A 9,493-nucleotide genomic window follows, 5' to 3' on the forward strand; every position below is an offset into this window, starting at 1 on the left:
TGCTATTGCTATTGGCATCATTCGTGATGCAACCATCTTAGTCTCATCTTTTGAGTCACCTCTTCTTCTTTTCCTGGTCAAGTTCTTCTCTGTGCAAAAGTTGTCATCAACACCCTAGTAATCAGATGTATATGCTACTCTTGAGAAAATGTATTTTTAAATCTTGGGAAATAGCGTTAACATCTATGATTAAAGAAAATTATTATTCAAGAGCTTATATGAAGGCGTAGCTAAATTTTAAATTAAAATAAATAAACTATTAAATCTTATTTAAAAGAAGTAAAAGTTTTTCCTCGCAAAGAAATGGGTTTATATATTGAATTTATGTACAGCAGGCTAATTTAGTTTACCATAATTCTTTCTATTAAAACCTATGACCTCGTATCTTTTTAAACACTATCTTGAATTTTACTATCTTTTCCATTAAACTCTCACTTAAAATATTTTTTCTAAAAAGCTAAGATTCCCACATAGTATTAAAATATGATTATTTAATTGGAAGAAGATAGTTGACCGTAAGAAGTAGATTGTAGGAAGCGGACTATAATAAAAGTATCAAAATAGTAAAATAAAACTAATTATTGTAAATCAACGTTTCGCCACACCTTACATTACAGGACTTCGTCAGGGCTCTCAGATTAAAACGGAGATGAAGAGTGAAAAAAGTTCTGTCAGGTGTGGGGTTCGAACCCACGCTCCCATCGGGAACCAGAGCTTAAATCTGGCGCCTTAGACCGCTCGGCCAACCTGACTTGTACATAAGGATACTCATTAAATGATTATTTACTATTTTTTTATAGTAACTGAGGATTTTGGAAAAACCTATATAGATTTTGAAACTATGCATTAAAACTTTTCAAAACAGAATTCTTAATAACTCGATTATAATGATGAGTCTTCATTAAATTAATTCATTTGTTTATATGCACGAACACATACATGAATGTATAATACAGTGCAGACTACCTGAACCGAATTCTTATTATAGAATTGTCGTTATAGTCGTTCACAAATATACATTTAGTAGTGTAAGATTATTTTGTTACATATCGTTGAAAAAAATTGTTGAATCAAAACGTTTATTAATTTTTATTATTTCTAATTGATAGCTTAAGACCTGTGTATACAACCCTCTAAAAAAATAAATACACACTTCAATATGATAAAAATTAAATTTTTAATACCTCTTCTCTTTGATTAGTTGGATTTTGATAGGTACGTGGTTTCTCACTTTTGCTGACGATATATTAACGTACAAATACCATGAAAGATGTTTATGTTTTCTTAGTGACAACTTATAATGGGAAATTAAAGATACTTTCCTTATCTATTTATCCATTATATCATTTCTCTAGTCTCGTTTCGAAAACAAAGAGATAATTAAATGATTAATCGCTTAGTTATGTCTTTAAATCGTTTCTGTCTGTTGATAACTTCTTGTCTTAATTTTTATTAATTTAAGTTTTATTTTATTAAAACTTATAAATATTATATCTTGGTTTCCGACAAAATGCACCATTGGATGAGGACCAATTGAGGAAAAACGACTCAACTCCGGTTATTTTGAGCGACTTATGCAACTAGCAAATGCTATTAATCATTCCCTGTCTATGTTGACACTTGGAAATTTATTTATTGCTTTGACAACAGCAGCTGTGTCACATTAAATAGAAATATTGGAATAATATTTCAACTTGTCAACCCTAATCTTCGGTTTTTTAACTATTTTCATTTCATGATTTCCTAATTCGAGGCTCATAAATAAACATAGTTCCATTAGAGGGGCTTTAGAATTTAAAATAATAGTTTAATTGTAAGAAGGGTCGTTGATCAAGGAGAATACTGAGATTGTTTCTAAAGAAAACGATTGTAATCAGTTTTGACTAGTTTCCATAGATCTAATCTTCGTCACGTTTTCTGCTAAGTATTTATTTTTTTCTGTTCATTCAGTGTTTCTATTGTTCTTGTTTTGTTTTTGTAATTATACTTACAAAAAGGCTTTTACACTAAAGTGAATTCTATCCCCAAATATTAATTTCCTTCGTGTCCAATGCTCATTAACAGGTTAACTTTCTTTTTTTTTTTAATTAATTTTTAAATCACAATTTTTTGTTAATTTTAAATTCTGTTAAAATTTATACATATATTTTTAATTAACTATAAAATTCTTTACTTGTTTATATTTATCAATTTTTTATTATTGCTAATAATGAGAGATTTTTAATTATTTTGGAAATCCGACATATAAGTCCAGTTAGACAATTTGGATGAGGATAAAGCCTGAATGCCGTTTGATTGTACTTTGATACAATAAATTTTATCAAAATCAGAATCGTTTTCGAAAAAATTAAAAAAAAAAAAATGGCGAAATCGGCTTTATAATATAAAGTATTAATTTCGGTAAGTTCTTTTTAACGGATGTATTATTATAACATTCCTGGCATATACATCCTCAAAAGATTTCCTTTTTTTTTTTTTTTTTTTTTTTATTTATATTTTATTTTCCATTTTTGAGTTTGGCTGTTCACATTCTTAAAAATGCACTGTCTATATTGTGAGTACAATAATAATGATAAATAAAGACTGTACCAAAAAGAGAATAAAATTGATGGAGGATTCTATATTGAACTCTATTATCTGAGAACCTCCTTTTATAGGTTTCTATCAGGAGTCAATCATATGCAGCTCATTCAGCTGATATTGATGGCTCTCTCCGTCAGCTGATATCACAACAGATTTTTCACGATTACTATTATTCCTCTGATTATATGTAAGTGTACTCCTCAATGTAAATAGTTAGCAATTATTTTTTTATATCATCAACAATAATTAATTACCATTCAATGAATCAGCTGATCATTGGTGGAAATGAACATCATGGTTGTTAAGAAACAATAGTTAGATGTATAAAGTCCAGTTATATAAAAATGAGCCACGTTAGATAATCAATAATTTATTTTTAATTATATACTGCGTTATTATATAATCGCGTTAGGCTTATAAAATATCGGTCTTCCGATTTTTGTACAAAACTAATGCTAGATACTTAGATAAATATATGTATAAGGTTCAGTAAAAATGAGGCAAACTTGTATTTTATGGATTTTATCTTTTCAATGATATTTTGAGTTGGTGGTCCAGAAGACATTTATTAACTTCTCTAAAAATAATTGATGTAATAGAAACTTGTTGGTGCCTGAAGAAATACGAGGATCAAACCAGGAAATACAAAAGCCTTAGGAGTCCTTTGATCTGGCAAAGTCGGGTATTGGGTTGCATTGTCTCCACAGACCACATGGTGCTGCGGTGTTACAATAACTCATAACTTATTATTATTTCCCCCTGCCGGTTCAGAAAATAATACCCGCAGATGTTAAATATTACACGGGCTATTTACGACTCGGGTATAAATACGGACATACGGGGTGTGGGTTAGAGCCTCATGAATAATGAAAAGTCACATTTTCTAGAAGGAATTAGAGATGACTTAGAGAGACAGCCAAGATGTACGGCGCGGCTTTAACAAGCTATGAATAATAATATCTCGCGAATGGAATGGAAAACTTCGTTCGTCCTGGTAGTACACCTCTAGCTACATCACGGAATGATTAGTTATCAGTGAAAGTCGGAATCTACTTCTCACCTTGTTTTCGCTTTTATAATTACTTGCCACCTCGATTTCTTTCAGAAGTTTAGGATAAAAGTGCACTTCAGTGAGATAAATTTAAAACAGATTGTATCTTCCACTAACTCGTGAAAGGTCAGTTGCCCAATTTCATGGAGAAGGAAGCACAAGGATAACAACATCGTCATCCTCATCCATTCAGATAAAAATGAGCTCTATAGTTTTAGATCGGTGCAGTGTCAATAACCTTTATCTATTAAACTGAATGTTTTAGCAACAAAAACAATTTATTAATCCAATGTTTACTAGATCAACAAGGAATTGCATTAATTGTAGATTAGATTTATGAGTTTAATTAAGTTTGAGATTACAATTAACAGCAGAAAATCCATTTGTTGTCTAGCCTCGTAGGTAAAAATTTTAGCTAGATTAAATTTATGATCTAACGAGTGGCACTCCACATAGTTTCTATCATAGAGGTACAACTACACTTCCCATTGGAAAGAAAGGGAGATATTTTGCAAACATATTCATGTTCTATTATTACACTAGTTTTAATGTTTCCGATTCTATTATATTTGGTGTCTATTGAAAATGTGCAGTTTAAATAAGAAACTTTAGAACAGTTCCAATTCCTTTCAAATCTATCGCATGAAGAACTTAAGGTAAGAGGGATATGGACGAGCATAGTTCAAGTGACGTCACGAGCTTCAAATCGATTCTTTATGATAGAATACCCTGAGTTCCAAAAAAAAAAAAAAAATGTAACACTAAGAAAACTAAAGCTAAATATGTTGCAACATGCATTGAGCCAACGGTGGCGTGCAGTGTCCTGCACAGGGAGTTGTTAGTTTTCAACGAGCCGAAGAACTTGATCAACATCCGTTGTATAAACTCTGGCACAGTCGGGATATCAAAGAACTCGTGGGATTCATTTTCTTCAACGATATATACCTCACAATCTTCAGCACTACAGTGTCCTGAAACTGTTGAAGATGTTAAGTAAGGCTGGCATTCTGAACCCTATTTGACAAGTTATTGATTTGTGATACTTACTGCTTCAAAGAAACAGTACGAAACACACTTGCAATCCTTAATGAACTTCTGAAATACACTGAGACAATCTGTCTTCTGTATGATTCCTGAGAAAATTGAGATGGTAATAGTAGCAAGAAGTTTTCTTCGACCCTTTCTGGAAACTCCGATGACAATAATAATAATTATTAATTATGAGAGATAGTTGACCGTGGATGATAAATGATGAGAAGATGGTTGGGGATGCGCACCCCCAACCATCTTCTCATCATTCATCAATAATAATTATTATTGCAGAAGACATCACAATAAGAATGTTACCCGAGCTGCCTTGACTGAATGTACTGAGCTGATATGTAAGCATGAATTCGGAAACTTGCATCAATCATTACTCCTAGATATTTCGTACTACAAGGGCACCTCAGTCTTGTTATTTGCAAGTTAGAGGCTTCGCATTGTAGCAGCCGTCTGGTTGGAAATAACGGTTCTTCTTTAACAGGCATAGCCTTCAACACCACTACTGCAACATCATCTACAAAGCCGAATTGTATAAATGAAGCTCTCTCCGGCGTTGTTAATCAAAAATTCCGTTGAACTTGACGTTCTAGAGTTCAGATTCTATGCCGAGGACACACTATTTTCTTGGCAAAGTCTAAAGCCCTAAAGCATTAAGCCCAAATCTTCGATCTCAACGCTCTACTGTAGGTGTGGAGCATTGTTCCAATAGCATTTACTATGGTCGCTCTTTCCGCAATCCATTTAAAACCCCTCCCCAGTGAATTCTCGTTACCAATAGGCAAGTACTTACTCGAATGGCTTACCTGTAGTATCGAATCTTTTTTATTATTATTTTTTTTTAATCCCACTCCCTTGCCATTTCTGGCATACGGGGTGCGGGAGCAGTGGGGTAGTTCGCGCTGGGATTGCGCATGCCACTGCTCCCAATGATCTTCATCCGTTCGGTAGGCCCTTCTGGTGCGCATCTGTCTGGGTGCCTCCTGCAGTTACCAGGCTCCTGGTCTCAGTCTGGGTCAGCTTCATCTTCTTCCAGTGGCTCGCCGATGTTGGGTGGTCAAGTCCTTTCCATTGTGAAATGTGTTGGGCCTACCACCTCCTTCCATCCGTAAATGAACTCCCTGAAGAAGGGATAATTCTCTTCTTCCATCAACCAGGGAAGGTCCGACTCGGCGAGGGAGAAAATCCGTCTTTCTCAACAGCCTGGCTCGGTGTCCTTCCATGGCGGAGCAATCCACTATTACGTGTTCTGCTGTTTCAGGAACCCCGCACGTGGGGCACCGGGGGTCGATGTTCTTTCCAAAGCCCTGCAGCTTTCCCCGAAACCCCCCGTGTCCTGTTAAGATCTGTGAGACCCAGTAGTCTGGGATGACCCATTTAGCCTTCAGTCTGGAAGGGACGGTAGGGAAGAATTTTTTCAAAGTAACGCCCTTTTGGCTTGCTACCCACCGTCCATTCCACTTCTGTATTGAGTCCTCCCGCAGTATTTTCTTCCACACGTTTGGAGTCTCGCCGATCCTCTCTCGGAGCTCATCCGGTAGCGCTTCTAGTTCCTGCCTCTTTACTTCATATTTAAGGACATCAGGAGGATGAGGTCCAGGGGCATCGCTGCGCCCTCATGTGACACCGTTCTGTATGTCTTCGTGACCCTCAGCAGAGCCAATCTCTGTATGGTGGCCAGTCTTCTCTTCTGTGTCTGCGTGAGGTTTCGGCTCCAGGCAGGGGATGCGTACCTCAGAATACCCAAGATCACACCTTTATATATGGTCATCGTTGCAGGGTACCTGAGGCCCCAAAATGCACCCCATATCCTACTTAATCCATTGAGTGACAGTGTCACCCTGTCCTTTAGATACACTAGGTGAGAAGTGGCATCGAATCTTCTTCTTATCTTCACACCAAGATATGTCACCTCCTCACCCGGTCTAACCCTCTCTCCTTGGATATCCAGGGTGATAGGATGAGCCCTGTCCGTGGAGCCTCTGATGAGTATGGCCTGAGTCTTGGCTGCTGCCATACTCAACTTTCTCCTCACGCACCACTCTCCTACGAGACTGGCACACCTCTCCGCTTCTGTCTTTAGTCTGGATCTACTGTTCTTGGCCACGATGACTGCCAGGACGACGACCAAACGCTGTCGAAGGCGGAAGAGATGTCAAACATGATCAATAAGACATATTTCTCCGCACTCTCCTCCACGTCCCTACGCACTCTCAGCAGCGCATCCGTAGTTCCCCTGCCACGAGTCGAGCCAAACTGCCGTGGATGACTTGCAGCACTTAGGACTGGTCTAAGGCTCTGAACGATCATGTGCTCCAGAACCTTACTAGCTACTGGGAGGAGGCATATTGGTCGATAGGATTTAGGCGTTTCTTTATCCTTACCACCTCCCTTGTAGAGCAGTCTCAAGTCTGCAATCCTCCACTTGTTTGGAAAGTACCCCTTATCCAAACACTCGTTAAATATATCCAACAACTCTTCCTCACCCCGTCACAGACGCCAACTAATTAACGTTAAATGTATAATGAATAATAATGACCCTCCAGCTATAGAGAAATGTATTGTCCTTCCTACTACCTATATATGAACTATGGTAAGTGAAAATAATTAAGAAAATGATGTTTTGAATCTATGAAGTATAATAAATTTAATTAATTTCATTTTAAATGAGGTTGATACAAGCACCAAATTTAACAGTTCACATCTTAACTCTTGACTGTTCAGACAATCACAAGAAACCTGCCTTCACCTTAGTAAATTTTCTATTTTGTTTTTAACGATAACATTTTTGTAATAGACAAATCAGAATCTCTCTTGATGATTATAATAGAAAGAGCCACATGGGTACTGATACAATTTTGATTAATGGGTATATAATTCATTATAACATTCAATTATCTTTATTTATTTTGTTTATTTAAAAGATTTATTGAGGCCATCCTTAGCGGAGAGATAGTAAAGCGCGCTTGAACATTAAACACAAGCACTAAACACAAACATACGGCAATGAGCAGTGTATCCTCCGCGGAGATAGCGGTGTGGAGGAAGGAAGTCATAAATCTGAATTATAGGCCACCATTACCAGCTCACTGATTAGCAGATAAAAACTGCAATAAATCTCACTCCCTATCCCCCCCTCCTCTCTACCATCTGCCTTCCCTTCGCTGAGGGAGGTTTTTGTCAACGATTACTCTGACACTTGAGTATGAACGCTTCTTATGCAAATCCATTTTCGGGGTCTACATAAAAACCAGAGCTAAGCGAAGTTGGAATAAATCAGAGTAATCATTAATTTCGTTTAAATAATTATTTATTTCTTCGTGGAATATTTAATTTTAAGATTATAAGAGTATGAGGCGATCAAAAATGTATCCAGTGATACTTAAATGAAGAAGCACCTTTTGAAATTTTTTCTGAACTCAATTAGACATTAAGGCGATTTTTTCCGGTCCTATTGTACTGCCACGCGTTTTAATAAATATCTCCTCCCCCATTATTTAATATTAAAAATGAAAAAAAATCTTGATTATCCGTTAACATATCTTACCCTACTCACCTTGGCAGCAATTTCCAATACAAAAATAGCTGAACATAATTTTGGTCCGATAAAGATTTTTATTATATATTTTTTAGTTTGTTTAATTATCCTTAATATGAGTATCTATGTTGTTCTGAGATATATATAAATTTCTATTTATTTTAGAAACTAACGAAATGTGAAAGAGATTCTGTGCAGTCCTGCGCAAAATACTAAAAATAAGATAGCATTTTTATTACTAATGTATATTTGTATAATTTAGACGATTTGTTTTCCTTTATCTCTTAAATAATTCTATAAATAGCTCACCGTAAGTGAATTATTTTTGAGTTATGCTCAAATACAATTGAATTTTCAATTTAACTATTTTTTCGGATATTAGTTAGACTTTGAATACTTTTCGTCCGGGTCCTTTCGGTGCTGAACAACAGCAAAGGTCAGTTGGTGGCTGAAAACGCGTCTTCGTAAGGGCCACAGACACGCTCAAACTTTATAAGAATAAGGTAGGAACGTGAAACATAGAATTCGTAAGGAAACAGTTGATTGGGCAAGATGAAATCTCGTTAATATAATTTATATTTTGATCCAATTTATTCTCTTATGTTAATAACAATTTCTTAATTAGTTTTTTTTTTTGTTTTTTTTCGGCCAAGACTCCCATTGGAGTCCTATACTGCCTAACCATGGTTGGGGGTCAAAGTTCCTTATTTGATGCATTTGAAATATTTAAATGATCAATGTTTCATATATCTTTTGGGTCAATGTTTCATATATGGTTGGGGTCAAAGTTTCCTTATTTGATACATTTGAAATATTTAAATGATCAATGTTTCATATATCTTTTAAACTTTTTTTTCTCCTGTGACTAATTATTTACTTCTTTTTTGTATTCCCAATATATACGGTAAAGAAGGCTTCAGCAGTAGTTTATAGGTGATATAAGGTTTTGTTTCGTTCTTCACTAATTTAGGAATCAATTTTTTATGGTTATTCTATGTGAGAAGCTAATGAGTGTGCAGGAATAGAATAATTAAAAAAGAAAAAAATAGGACACTAGATGTTAAGAACAGAGATTATCTACTCAGACTAGAATTTACAATTATATAAACTTGAAAGTTTTATTTTGTAATCCTGCTTGTTATTATCAGAGCTAATAAATAAATCAACCACAAAAAAAAAGAAATATTTAACTATAAAATACTTTTTTAATTCTATGATTCCCAATAATTGATTTTTATTCCCAAAATGACCATATCTTATTTTTTACATAACTTCACATA

General features: G+C 35.2%; 1 non-coding gene across 1 annotated transcript; it reads right to left on the minus strand.

The window, feature by feature from the left end:
* Positions 1–669: 669 nt before the first annotated feature.
* Positions 670–752, minus strand: TRNAL-UAA (transfer RNA leucine (anticodon UAA)). Its single transcript has one exon. It is a non-coding gene; the product is annotated as a tRNA-Leu (tRNA).
* Positions 753–9,493: the final 8,741 nt, after the last annotated feature.

This window comes from Halyomorpha halys, unplaced genomic scaffold, assembly GCF_000696795.3.
Source record: "Halyomorpha halys isolate HHAL.00 unplaced genomic scaffold, Hhal_1.1 Scaffold476.1, whole genome shotgun sequence".
Taxonomy (NCBI): Eukaryota; Metazoa; Arthropoda; class Insecta; order Hemiptera; family Pentatomidae; genus Halyomorpha; species Halyomorpha halys.